The sequence below is a fragment of the Vigna unguiculata genome, chromosome 1 (assembly GCF_004118075.2).
Source record: "Vigna unguiculata cultivar IT97K-499-35 chromosome 1, ASM411807v1, whole genome shotgun sequence".
Taxonomy (NCBI): Eukaryota; Viridiplantae; Streptophyta; class Magnoliopsida; order Fabales; family Fabaceae; genus Vigna; species Vigna unguiculata.
In genome coordinates this window covers 7,118,087-7,133,474 of record NC_040279.1, presented here as the reverse complement: position 1 = coordinate 7,133,474, position 15,388 = coordinate 7,118,087, and the positions used below count along the sequence as shown (strand labels likewise).

The 15,388-nt window shown below is 29.8% G+C and overlaps 1 long non-coding RNA gene and 2 pseudogenes across 2 annotated transcripts; all 3 read right to left on the bottom strand.

Moving 5' to 3' along the window:
- Nucleotides 1-314: 314 nt before the first annotated feature.
- Nucleotides 315-2,301, bottom strand: LOC114187666 (annotated as a pseudogene).
- A 67-nt stretch (nt 2,302-2,368) lies between these two features.
- LOC114187657 lies at nt 2,369-4,958 on the bottom strand (annotated as a pseudogene).
- A 2,921-nt stretch (nt 4,959-7,879) lies between these two features.
- On the bottom strand, nt 7,880-9,848 carry LOC114174589. Of its 2 annotated transcripts, none has more exons than XR_003602692.1 (3): nt 9,773-9,848; nt 9,548-9,631; nt 7,880-8,081 (listed from the first exon to the last, which is right to left on the bottom strand). It is a non-coding gene; the product is annotated as an uncharacterized LOC114174589 (long non-coding RNA). The 2 variants fall into 2 exon arrangements; XR_003602691.1 differs by having other exon boundaries at nt 9,548-9,668; nt 9,773-9,835.
- Between the last annotated feature and the right edge of the window lie 5,540 nt (nt 9,849-15,388).

The window sequence follows — 15,388 nt, the reverse complement described above, 5'->3', positions numbered from 1 at the left end:
CTGTAATTTGCGTTTTGATTTGTGTTATTTTGTAACCTCTTTCAGTTATGATTTTACAATCAATTATCCTTGAATTTGTTCGGTTTTTATTCTTCATTTGAATATTTAGTCATTCAGGTATGGTTTTTCAAATCTTCTGTTGTATATATGTTTAGTTCAGATTAATTTGTATAATGTTATATACTGGACTGGTTGCATTAGCTTGTCGAAAAGCTAATTTAGATAGCTTAAACATTTTGGTAAGTTGATGGTAATTAATTTAATTTTATACGAATTAGATATATAAACCGCAAATATTATATAATCATCACAATTTAGATATCAAAAGATAACACATTTTTAATCTGTTATACATTCTGGAATACTTCTTTGAATACAACATTTGTTGTACAACTCTGTGGTTTTTTGTCATTATCATGGATTAAGATCTTTAATCTTGATTTACTCTGAACCCTAGAAACAGTAACATACAACTGACCATGACTAAATACTGGTTTTGGCAAGTATAATCCAACAGAAGATAAGGATTGGCCCTGTGACTTATTTATAGTCATAGCATAAGATAACATAATAGGAAATTGTCTTCTGATCAACTTGAAGGGCCATGGAGATTGAGATGGTGACATAGACATACGTGGGATGTAAACCTCATTTCCCTCTTTGTTTCCAGTAATATTCCTTGCTCCTATTACATGTTTTGCCAATCTTGTAATAATTAACCTACTTCCATTACAGAGGCCTTCTGCTTGATCCAAGTTTCTTAGAAGCATTATAGGTGCTCCTATTTTCAGTTTGATTTTATGACTGGGTATTCCAGAAGTTGTCAATGAATTTAGGAATTCTGGAGTAATGACGTCGTAGTCATCATTCACTGGATTGTCGCATCTATCAATTGAATCTGCACTTAGATATTCTTTCTCTTCTCCTGCATAGCATTATTAATAATCGTCATTAGACATATAATTAAAACATAATATATATGAAATGTGTAAATATATATAGATATGTACCAGGAATTAAGGATAATATGTGTTCGTTGATTTCTTCAACAGTTTCTATTTGACTGGCCAATATTGCTCTGCTCTTCAAGAAATTAGCATTGCTATAGTTCTGTAGTAGATCAGGATATGTGCTTGATACTATTGCTTTGATTGGATCACTAAAATCTGAAATCAGAAATTGTGGTGGTATTTCAATATCCACTACTCCATCATTTGGTTCACATAATAAACCATCACCAAGTTTAACTATCCAATCTGAGAACTGTTGAATTTCTGAAGTTGTATTGGTTTCTAAACCTGTTTGTAGTAGTCTCATGTTCTTGGTCAGTGTCATAACCTGACAGTGTTCCCAAAGATATGAAGCATTGATTGTTGCATTTACAATGTCTGACCGAGTCCCTTTAGGAATGACAAGTAGTATTTGTCTAAAATCACCTCCAAACACTACAACTTTACCTCCAAAGATTGAATTCGATTTTTTGTGGTGTTTCATTATATCATTAAGAGTTCTGTCTAAAGCCTCAAAACAGAATTTGTGTGCCATTGGTGCTTCATCCCAAATGATAAGATCAACTACTTTCAATAATTCTGTTACTTCAGATCCTTGCTCTATGTTGCAAATTGAGTTGTCCATGGTTGGGATTGGAATTCTGAATTTAGAATGAGCTGTTCTTCCTCCTGGTAACAAAAGAGATGCTATACCACTTGATGCCACTGTTAGTACAATTTTTCCCTTGGAACGTAATGCTGAAGATAAAGTACTCCACATGAAAGTTTTTCTAGTTCCTCCATATCCATACAAAAAGAACATTCCTCCTATATTGTTAACAACAGCCTGGTTGACTTTTTCAAAAATTTTCCTTTGTTCATCTGTTAAATTTTAATCCTCTCATTAAATGCCCATAAATCAATAATGACTATATAATTTCTACAATTTTTGTATACCAAGTTAGGTAAGAATTATTTACCTGTCATGGAAGTGTAATTTTTTTGAAATAGGTTCTGTTCATCCACAACATTATAATCCAGTTCAGAATATATCAACCTATTTCCACAATGAGCTGTAACAAAACCATCAGGATAAGGCATAGATGGAAATTGTGTTAGGCTTCTTCTATTTCTTTGTAACATCTCTTCTAGTTGCAATAATGTTAAGTTCTTCAAGATGTCATTGCTTAACTGTAGTTCTGCATGCATATAATTAAGCTAGTCAAATGTTTATGTTAAAATATTAGTTAAGATTTTAGAGCGGCCAAATAAAATTTACAATACCTGGATTTGAAGCTTTTATTCTTTCCATATAGAGTATGCCATCAGACAACCATTGCCAAGTTTTTTCCCATAGTTGGTGTGGTTGGTTAACACTGTTAGATAATAGCATTGTAACAAAAAGTTTTCTTAGGTAGTCCAGTACCCCAATCATTTGCTTCTTTGATGGCTTCTACATATTCATTATCATCTGCTAAAAATCCGGATGCCTCACAGGCTTCTCTAAATGTAGGATACAATATATTGTCTACAGTTCTGATTTCTTCGTAAGATAGTGGCCCCTTTACTACTGTTAGCATTCTTCTTAGATAGAAAAGTTCTCCTGTACTGGGTGGCACCCAAATTAGTCTTCCAATTGTGTTTCTCATTTTCCTTGGTTTCCAACATCTATCTTTCTTTACATATACAAACTTTGATACCATCTGGGCATATGTTAAGCTTTTAGCATCTTCGTAGTTTTTGTTACATTCCATCCAACTTGTGAACATGGACTCTGCAATAGTTGGCTTTCCTATGATATCGTCAATGTAATCATCATCTTTGAAGTACACTGCTTGTTGTCCAGGAAGATGGAAAAATAATCTTTCTACAGCTGGGTTTCTTCCGTGAATCGGAAATGAAAAGATCCTCCAACATGCTTCACATGGTGATATATATCTGCAATCAAGGTACTGTTTGATTTCATCTGATGCTTGATGTATAACACCAAATTCATTGCTATTATTAACTATAGCAGCCGTTATCCTGTCATAACCTTTGTTGATGTATTTGAATAAGTACTTGATTGACGTACTTCTGTTGCACCATTCAACATTGATATGAGCTTGATATTTAAGTAATAACTTTGGGTTATACGGAACCACAAAACGGTTATCTATGGAAACATGATTCTTTTAAACACATATTCCATTATCCCTTCGACGATAGTGTGGGAAACCATCTTCTGAAATAGTTGTAATGCTTTGAAAATTTTTTGGGTAGAAGCGTGAGCGTTTACCATTCTTCATGCAAGGAAGGGATTTATTGACTACTCCACAAGGGCCATGAATCATATGCTCCTTAACACATTGATGTAGCTTTAGATTTTGTATTGGACATGGAATTTCAGCTGAAATTACTCTATCAATGTCATCTGCAGTTGGGTATTTGCTATTTTGGTGCAAAAACAGTAGTAGATGTGCATGTGGTAGTAGATGTGCAAAAACAGCAGTTGGGTATTTGCTATCAATGTCATCTGCAGTTGCTATTTTGCTATTTCCACTTCTGTTTTCCATTATGATATCTCTTGGAGAAGCACTATCAACATCACCAACTATTAGGGCTGCTACTTCAGAGACGGTCGGCATATTGTATATCCTTCCATCCTTAGTCCTTTCAGCAATAAGCCTCAATTTAAGATCATGGAATGGTTGTTCTCTATATCGATCTCTAGCAACTCGAAATGATTTAGCATGCACATTGAATTCATCTAACATCGTTGTCAACTTCTTAACAATTTCCACATCAATCTTGTTCTGATTGCTGAAAAAGATTAGAATATCAATTAGTTTCATGAAACATATTTGATTACAGTCAACAAAAAACCAATTATTCATTTCATATACCTTAGAGATTGGATTCTGTTATGTATTTCATTCTCAGTGTCATATATATACAATTGGGCAAACTTAGGCATTTTTCCTGCAGGTGGTAGGAGGCTACCTATTCTATGGCAAGCTTGGCCTTGTATTCGTAAGTTTGGTGGACCATGACCATTGTTGTAGCTATTATCCACTTTGGCACCAGGAGATGTAAATGCAAACATCATATTGTATGTTCTAATATGTTGTTGGTAATTCTTTGCCTCTCTACTGTCAGAGTTGAATAACAGTTGTTTCAAAACAATAGGAGCATCCTTCAATAGAGGTAATTGAACCTTTCCATTTCCACAACACATTTGAAACTTTGGATTAGCACAATATTTATGCTTGTCTATCCTTTCTTCATACCACATGTATGCTTTACAATTTGAACAAATAAATATTGGATCACCTATATCTGCATAATCAGTGAAAGAGTATTGTTTGTTTAGTAAACATAAATTAAATTATATATAACATTATAAAGAAGTCATACAGGTAATAAATGTCTTATCTTTCATTTGAGTGGATGGAACTTTCATTCGTTGAATCTGTAAATGTGTTTTTGTATCCAGATTTTTGAAATTGCATTTTATCCACTTTATTGATATCTGGAATAACAATAAAATAACATAATTGTTATAGACATGACAATAAAATATGAATTGTTGTAAACATATTAATTCATACCTTTCGTAGCTTCTTTAACTCTTTCATTGCTACTGATATGAACTATTTCTTCAGCAGTATAACTTTCAGTTGAAATGAATTGACATTGTGGAGAAGAACTTGGCTTATTCAGAAGCCAATGATTTTCTTTGTCCTGGTTTGAGGAAATCATCTCAAATCTATGTAATAGATTTTGGCGATGCGTAGAGGATGTATGTGGAAAGGGACATTTATCTCTCTGACGTGGTAGTATTCCAGAATTCGTAAGTCTTTCATCATTAAAAGATTCAATTGTAATGTCAGATAGTGGAGTGCACATTCTTCTTTGATTTTGGCTTTTGGACGTTCCGCAAGAGTCTTCAGCATATTTCTTATTTTGCCTATTCTCCTTCGATACCATTTTTCTTTTCAATCTTGATTGTGCGGAAGAAATGCTGGCTTTGCTATTTTCATCATCCATACTTGAGAAAACCAATATCTTTAATTGTATCTTACAATCAAAATAATGAGTTTTGGCTTAGCCAAATTTCATATACTTCAGTATATAAAACAATGAAGAAAAATATAGTAAGTCCCAATGTACTATTATATTAACTATCATAAATTATAACCTGTTAGTGTTGTGTAATGAGCTTTGGAACCTTTGTAGCTATTTCAGTTGCCTTCATTGTGCTGTGTTTGAGCACTTGATATTCGTTGCAGAATAAATTTTTGTTCCAGTTTTAGAGATGACTAATACTCAATCCACCATGGCGCCAAAAAGGCAAAAAATATTATTAATTGGTAAAATTTTTTATCTAATGTCTTGTCAATTTAATGAAGGAAAAAATGTAATGAGTAGTGATAATTTTTTTATATTTAAGAAATAAAATATAAAATTAAAAAGTGGAGATCATTAATTACATTGTCATAACCCACCGTCAATTTAAACGGTCACTTTCATTCCTTTATATGGTTTTGCCTTTTCAGATTCCATGATATAGCGGAAGAATCACAGATAGAGAAAACTTGAAATCTTCATTTCAATGACTTCATCTTCTCAAATACTTACTCAACTGGCATCCATTTTGGGTTTCCATTCTTTATTTAAGCAAGGTATTGTATTACTTTTTCGATGATCGAAAAAGAAAAAAAATATTTCATTGATTAATTGGAAGAATATATTATAATCTGCATTGTTGTGTAAATGAATTTTTTTCTAACATTTGTAACTACTTTAAGTTCTTGATGTGGTTGTCATAAGATCTATTATGTTCATGGAACACAACTACCATCACTGTATAAGTCTTTGGAAAATATGTTAAATTTTTAGTTTTATTGTAAATAATTTTAATTTATTACCTTAAATTCCTTCCTTTCAGGTTTTTATTAGAATGCGTTGGATTGAAAGTAATTATTTACATTTATTATATTAAATATAAAAGCATTACCTTCAATGTAGTTTGAAAAAATATTTTTACATTAAATATGAATCATTAAATTATTTTGAATGCATGGTCACGACCAATATTTAAACGTACAAATTCTTTATTTCAGTTACACCATTTTAGCATCAATTTTATTGATTTCATTTATTCCATGTCATCAAATCTTCCATTATCTATTGACTATTGATTATTAGATTAATCAATATTTAAACGTGCAAATTCTTTATTTCGTTTAAATATTTTGCTATAGTTTATATTTAAATATTTAAGTTCCATAATCTATGTATTTAAATATTATAATTTGGACATTTTTTAAGTACGTTTTGTAAGATAATTTATGGCAAGTAGCTTAATTGTTACCTTAAATGCTTATTCTTATAATGTTAAATATTTTTTTTTATTTCAGATGAGGATAAATAATAAAATCTTATTACATTAACGTTTATTATTAGTGATGCATAATAAAATAAAATGATTATATTATAACATTTATGATTAAATCTTATACTTATATAATATATTAAAATGAAATATAATTTGTATGCTATTATTAAATTTAAACGTAGATATATTGTGCAATATAATCTCGTAAGTTTCATTAATCAATTTTGTTTATGTTTTTTTAAATTCTGTTGTCATCCCATTATAGACAATAAAAATATACTCTTTTTTCTTAATTTGATGTATTTAATTATTATAACTATTTACAGTTATATAAGAGAGTGATTTTAATTTGTTTTAATAACAGAATATTATGTATTATTATTTATGATTAATTTGCTTAATTACTAATATTAGAGTTCATATTAGAGTTCATCTGATTAAAGTCAAACAAATATTGGTTTGTTTGAGATTTTTGTATCGTATAATTTGGCCATTAACTTTTTTTTATTAAGATTAATGTTCTTTTAGATTAAATCAACTTACGAAATCATATTCATCCTTTGGTGATAATACAATGAAATTCAAATCCAAACTCGGAAGAATACAACACAACCAACCTTCACATTTAAAGCTTTAATAAAATAAATTTCAAGACGAAAACTTACATTAATCCAAGGACATTTGAAAGCAATTATCAAAATGAGACACTTTAGCTTTTCCAAATTACAAAGACTATTCCTATGGATCCATCAAACATCCAAGCATCAACAATAATTACATAATGTCTACGATGTGAGAACTAATCAATAAAGCTTCAGCATATGCATTTGCACCATCAACTTGACCATGTACATTTGCACCATCAACTTGACCATGTACATTTTTCATTTGGTCCAACCAATGGCAAAGAACAAAAGCATCAATCATGTCTTCAAAAAATACTATTCATTGTTGAAGAAGTTAAAAGGTTGTAACTTTCTCAATAATTACAGGATATCAACTTCCAATTCACTATATTTGAACCTCTTTGCAACATTGTAATAAAATCATCAATCAATAATCAAAATATCATATTAGGAAAAAATCTAGAAAATTCAACCAAAAAAGTAATCAGATTAAAAAAGATAAATAAGAGACTAATGTATTACCTCATCATGTATAATCCATGTTGTCATCTAATATAATGGTGTCATTTTCTCTTGACTCATCTACTAATGTTGTCTCTAGCTCGCCAAACTCAATATAATGACTATTGTCTTTGTCAGAAAACATGAATGTTTTTAGAAATATTCATCATTCTTGCAAGTGAATTATCATGACTGCAAACTCGCCATAATTGAATACTTTGTTCCCATCAACATCAGCCTAAGCAATTGATAGCATAGAAAACATCCTTGAATCACAAATTTGTTATTGCAAATCTATATTACAATTCATAAGTCCAAGCCTAAGAACATCAAAAACAGAAAAAGTAGATTACATAGGTAATATGCCATTCTCAAATACGGAATTAACATATATAAAATGTGCAACTGTGACACATTAATTGAAAATGGAGCTTACATGCTTGCCATAAATGGAATTCAACCCCTCCCACATGATCCACTCCTTCCTTTATTTTATAGCTAGTATTTCGAACGTAGTCTTTGAGTAGTACCTCTCAATCTCAATGCAATTCAAAAGTTTTCGTTTGGAAAGAAAAAGATGAGGCCCTGTTGTGGACAAAACAAATAAAGTAGTAAATGTAGATCACAAAAGGTTAAAATACTCCGTTGGTCCTCGTTTTTGTTGCAGAATCTCAATTTGGTCATCGTATTTTTATTAGTCTCAATTAGGTCCTCATTTTTGTAAATTAGTATCAATTAGGTCCTTTCCGTTAGTAGAGAACTAATACCGTTAAGTAGGTGCCACGTGTCAACTCCTCGTTTTTTTGAATTTTTATTTTTTTTTAAAATTTATTTAAAATTTATTTTAATTTTTTTTTTAATTTTTTAATTTTTTTTTAAATTTTTTTAATTTTTTTTAAAAAAATATTTATGCCACGTGTCACTTCTGTGATGTGCCATGTGCCAATCTAATATGGTGACACATGTCAAATTAATGTATGAATCTCAATTTGGTCCTCATATTTGTTAAATTGATTTGATTTGAGTCCCAACTTTTTTAAAAAAATTTCAATTTCGGGCAATCCAAATTTAGACCAAATTTTACTTTTATATAATGTTATGATTATTTTTATTAAAATTGATATTTTTATTAAATATTTTAATAATATTAATAATATTTAATATTAAAATTTTAAATATATTTATTTTAATTTTTTATAAAATTATTTTAAAATTTTAAATTTGAATTTATAAAATTGTTATTTTTAAGCCAACTCTAAAATATTGTTGATATTGAATATTATACAAATATTTCGAATATAAATTTATTAATTTATATATTTATAATTTTAAAATAAAATTTAAATAAAGTTTAATGTAAAATATAAATTTAAATAAATTAAATGTTGTTAAAAATATGTAATAGAAATATCACTTGTAATAAAAGTATCATCATTACATTTATAAAAAAATTAAATTTGTTCTAAATTTGGAGAATATGAAATTAAAATTATTTTAAAAAAATTTGGGACTGAAATCAAATCAAATTAACAAATATAAGGATCAAATTGAGATTCATACATTAATGTGACACGTGTCACCATATTAGATTGACACGTGACACATTACAGAAGTGACACGTGGCATAAATATTTTTTTAAAAAATTTAAAAAAAATTTAAAAAAAAATTTAAAAAAAATTCAAAAAAAAAAAATAAATTCAAAAAAATTCAAAAAAATGAGAAGCTGACACGTGGCACCTACTTAACGGTGTTAGTTCTCTACTAACGGAAAGGACCTAATTGATACTAATTTACAAAAATGAGGACCTAATTGAGACCAATCAAAATACTAGGACCAAATTGAGATTTTGCTACAAAAACGAGGACCAACGGAGTATTTTAACCATCACAAAATAATGGTTGCATTTTTATCATCATAGTTTAAACATTTTAATTGAAATAATGTAAATATAAAATCAAAATGAAGCAAAAGAATATCCAAGAATCAAATTACGGAAGGAGATGTATAACAACCAATAATGTGTATGAATATGTTAGAATAAATACTTACCTCCCAAAGTTATAAAAGTATTGATTCCAGAAGCAAAACCTTTATCCAACATCCTTCCTTGACATTCTGTGATCCTTAACAACCCTTCACACGATAAACGTTCATCAAATCAAAGGGTAAGCTGGACAAATTTAAAATGATAATAAGAATAATGAAGAATTGTATGGAAAAAAATAAAGAAAAATAGAAACTTTGGCACAGAGAAGAAAGAAAATTAAAACTCACCGCTGCAACTTCTACGTCAGCTACCACGCTCCACGGACCACCCTGGCAGCCACCACACTCCACATCTTCTTCAACACTAAAATAATAAAAAAACTAAACAGTTCACGAAGAAGGAAAAGAAGGACCACATAAGAAGTAAAAAAAAAAATACATGAAGACACCATGTTCAACAGAAAAAAAGTAAAAATATTTAAACTTTCATCAATAAACAAAAGGTTCAACTGAAAATAAATATATAAAAAAAAATGAACCTTTCACAAAGAACAACATCTGAAAATGACTTTCAATAAATACTAAATCGCGGGTACACCATATTTAACTAAAAAAACTTATAAAAATAAAGTCTTTCATCAAGAACAACATAGAAAAAACGTGTTCAAGAGAAGAAAAATAACCTTTGATCAAGAAGAACAACCATGCATAAAGGAGAATGATGCATGAAAAATAATAAATAAAAAAAATTAACTTTTGATGAAGAAGAAGAAAGATTTATGAAGAACAACGATCAACAGAGGAGAATAATGTATGAAGTTACGGAGAAGAAGGATCAATGGAAAAAAAGATGTATGAAGAAAAACATCACAAATAATGGCAGACGAAAATGAAGAAGAAAACCTTAAACCAACATACTCGAGATACAACAGTAGGAAGCTTGTTCCTGATGTACAGAAGGAACTACAAAAAGAAGGATAGTTCAAGAACCAACTCCAATATTTTATTAACCCTTGCTGGTGGTGGTAGAAGCTTGCTCATCAAGCCTCTGCTTTGAAAAGAAAGCCAATCACATCATCTGCTTTTTGCTTTCGCGCCAACCAAAATGTCATGTAAAAAATCAAATGCTCGTTTGTGGAGAGGATTTGGTGCAGTGAGGTGGTTGATTTTTTCTAACTACAATTTCAAAATATAAAAAGACCAAAAAGCCAAATAAAAAGAGACGTGGCAAAATTTCAGATGTGGGCTTTAGGATAATATCCCTAGTAGTTTGGATTCTTAGTTTTATAGTAGAAGATGAGAAGGGATGAGAGTGTTAAGAGAAACAAAGAGAAAGAATAAGGAGAAAAAAATAAGTGAGAAGTTAAAAAAGAGAAAAAAAGAAAAAAAAAGTAGAGGAAGAGAAGAAAATAAAAGATTGTTAAGCGAACATAAAGAAAATAGGCAAAAAGAGAATGAAGAAAAAAAACAACAAAAAGTTAAATATAAAGATGAAAAATAAATAAAAAAAGTAGAAGATATTAATGTAATATCTAAATCAGCTATGCATTGGATATATATATATATATATATATATATATATATATATATATATATATATATATATATATATATATAGTGTGAGGAATCGGTTATGAACGTGGGGAACCGATTCCCACGGTTTACATATATAAATTGGTTTTATGAGAAGTGGGGGAATTGATTCTAGTATTGAGGGAATCTATTCTAGTATTGGGGATCCATGATCTTTCTTATCATTAAGATTTTCCAGCAATGTCAGCAATTGATGGTGGATTTGAGTTGAGCCAACCAACTTTTTTGAAAGCAGTCATATCCATTGCTTTGAATGAAAACTATGTTCCCTGCATTATTCCTAAACAAAAATAAGATGAAAGATTTTGTAAAAATTAAGTGGTGATTCTTCCTTTAATATTATAACGTAAATCTTAATTCAAATCAAGAGACATGTTTATTGTCATTTTCCTATACTACGTTAAATAATTGAAAACTTCAAATTTTTGTGAGAATTAAAAAAAAATGTGGTTATGTAATAATAATAATAATAATAATAATAATAATAATAATAATAATAATAATAATAATAATAATAATAATAATAACTACAAGGGCAAAAAACTAATTTTATATTTTAATTTATTGAATTTTTTTATTTTATCACATTCATTAAATCTCTTACAAATTTCTACAAACTTTACTCTAAATTCATCAATTTTTATCTTCAAATTCCTTAAAAGAAACACAAAAAACTGTATCCTCAAATTTATCCATTCATTCTCCCTCAAATTCATATTCATAGGTGAACACACCTTAAATGTTTATTTTATGCTTGTAGGATCTATACACTTCTTTGTTCTTTCAAGAACATCATACTAAACAATGTTCATATAAACATTTTTTCTAGAAAAGGTGGATATTAATGTTATGGAGTCAGTCAATTGTGTCAAGCCCTTATTTTACCCAAAATATGTAAAGAAGTCAATTGTGTATGAAGAAACTTTTTCATACTCCAAAAGTGTTGCCAAAGAAATCATACACATTTAATGTTAAGTCAAGAGCATTTAATACGTCTTAAAGCTTTAAAACATGCTTAGATACAAAAAAAATGGTAATAGAAGAAGATACACACAACAACTATAAAGGATATGCAACAAATCTTTTCTTCTTAAGTTCTATATGTAGAAGATCTATTCGAGGAAGAAAGACTAACAAAAGTCTTGCAACAAGAACAAGCACAAGTTTTGAGTTCTCATTAACCTTTGTAATTGTAAGGAAGAACATTTTATGTTCTAAAAGAGTGAACTAAATCTTGTATTCATCATAAGATATAACTCATCTTTTAGTGAGTAATCAAGTTATCTTTTAGATAATTTTCTTTGTCAACCTTTCAATTTTAGCCATGTGTGGTTCTTGTCCAAAGAATATTCTTTTTTAACCAAGATTTTCTATTATCCAAAGAATACTTAGTTTTAGTCGTGAGTGGTTGTTTTTCAAATAATAGTCAATGGGTTAGGCAGGAGTGGCTAGGTTCCTAATAATACTCAAGATTTTAGCCAAGAGTGATTGAAGTCAAATAATAATTAAGGTTTTTATCTATGAGTGATTTATATTCAAATAATACTTAGGTTTTAGTAAGAAATAGTTATGTTCCAAATAATACTCATTTGTATCTTTGTAGTGTTAGTGCACTTATTGGAAGTCAGTTTGTTCATTAAGGATTAGATGTAATCTTTAATAAATGAACTAGTAAAAAAACAAATTAAATCTTTCTTTCCATTTATTTATTGTTCATTTCATATTATCGTTTGCACCAACAAAAGAAGGAAAGTTTTATGAACTAAGTTTTAAAAAGTTTATGACATCATTGTATAAAATTATCACCTAAGTGTAAATCAATATTTGATACTTTGTAAAAACTACAAAAAAAAATAATAATTAAATACCAATTCAACTCTCTCTCCTTGCATATTTGGTTATTTTTTGTAGTTGGTATTAGAGCTAAACTTCTAAAGGATTAAGTGTTTGACTACGTCTAGAGCAAATGGAGATTTCTATATAATATTAGTAATTCCTTTTTATCATATGTGATTCCATTAATTTCTTCTTTGTTAGGTGTGAAGATGCATACTCAGATGCAATACTGGGATATGCTAATAATATACTCACTATTGATGGTGGCATTCATATTGAGGCCATGAAAGCTTTTATAACAAGAATATTGAATGGTCTAGGAAAGAAGTCAAAAGTTAGTAAGGTATCGCTCAACTGCTGTCTCTTTATTTTTTTTTCCTCTTTAGCAATTTATGCATGGTTGCTTTCTTTAAATATGGAAGTCCTGGTATAGAATTTGTAACTTTGATATTCTCTCTAACAAGAAGTCATGATGTTTGTTATTATGATCATAAACATTGAGCCTTGAAGTACCTTAACTTCATGCTAGTATTTTGGAAGTTGTTGGATTTAGGTTTGTTCAACTTACTTGGGTTTCCTTCTCGACACATGGTCTAGGTCCTAGGATGTTTGATCATATGTTTGTAACCATGCACAATTATCTAAAAACATAAGTTGAAAGTATCGTAATTGAATTTTTATTGTCTATCTCCATAGAAAATAGAAAATTAGCCAAGATGTTGTTACAGAGGTGTATATGTGTATATTTGTCACGAGTTATATGAAACAAGTTAATTATTGTTCTGGATTGTTACTTTAAAGGATGGAGATAACTAGTTTAGTTTTTCCTTGAAGGTTGTAAGATCTAGTGATTTGGTTTCTTATTGTGCTAAAGGGGCAAGGATTCTAGGAGAGGGAAAGTTCATGGTGTTGACTTACCTTCATGGATTCTCTCTTGATAGTTGGTCACAAATCGGAAGATCATGTAGAGGAAAAGGAGCATCAAGAGGCATTATGAGCTTTGAATCAATTCTTGAAGAGCTTTATGTTTACTTTTGCTAGGGTGATGTTTAATAGTTAAAGTAAACATTTGATGTTTTCTATTTAGTGATTTATATGTTTATTTTATTTACATTACTTTTGAATTTGTGTTTAAGTTTTAGAACTTTGATTGTGTTTCAATATAATTTGAAATTTGGATTGTTTTAGTTTCATTTGAATTTTGGATTAAGTTATAATTTGATTTGATTTGGATAGGTGTGAAAAATTACATTGAAAGACAACAAATACCCATAGGCATTACCCACAGATGGTGGTTTGTACGTATTACCAAGAATGTTGATTCGTGGAAAATTATCCACGAGTGGTAATCCTTATGTATTATCCACAGAAGTTGATCCGTGAGAAATTATCCACGGATGGTGGTCTGTATGTATTACTCATGGATTGATCTTTTCCACAAACCAAAAGTCCGTAAGTTAGTACTTACAAGATGATTACCTATGGATGTTGTATTGTCAGTAATCTGTGGGTAATTTTTTATTACCCATGAATTTTTGTCATTACCTATGAATTTTAGTTGTAGGTAAATGCAATTTTTTTTGTAGTGATAAAACCATTGTCCACATGGTTATGATAACCTAGACATTTGACTCTACTTCCATAAGACACGTATATTGAGTAAAATCAGAGATGATGCACCTATCATACTATCTCACACAAGGAGCGTACTCTCATAGAGCAATAAACTAGGACAAATGTCTCCCTTAAGTATGACAAGGTAAATTCCTTCTATTTACAAGGTTGGTCTTCTTTCAAACTAACACAAATAGTAGGAATCTCCCTCGACTCTCCCAACTAGGTACATTCCTTTATATGAGTTGGATACTAGCAGAGCCAAGACAATCTCCTCAAACTCCCCTTTAATACACCCTAAAACTCGATTGAGTGAATTACTTTCTACTTAGAAAGCCACTACACTCTCATCAAATCAACAATCAATATTTCTCCTCTAAAAATTCTTCATCATATATATAATCTAGAGCATTTTAACATCACTCATTCATTTCATTCATACATCACATTAACCTTTTCAATAAGTATTCAACACATACACATAAATGTAAAATCTAAAACATGTTAATTCTTGAAATTTAGTTATTTGTGCACAGTGCTAACCCATTTCCGTCTAGCAAGGCCCATTGGAACTGAAGTTGTAGTTTACGCCTAGCGAAAAGGGTCCAATGCTAGTGCCCTGTTTGACGCTTAACAATAGCCACTTGGTGCCTAGTGCCCTAAGTCGTTGGAGCTCCTTAGAATTTAATTCTAGATGGCACCTATCACGATTTTGTTGGCTCCCAACGCCTTAAGCGCCCAACGATGTTTGGATGATGCCCAAGGCCCTATAACTCTAGTTCTCTCTGGATTTTTATTTTCCTTCTAGTGTCCAACGGTCTTGTAGTCCCATCCAACGTCATATTAGATTTCAGAGACAAT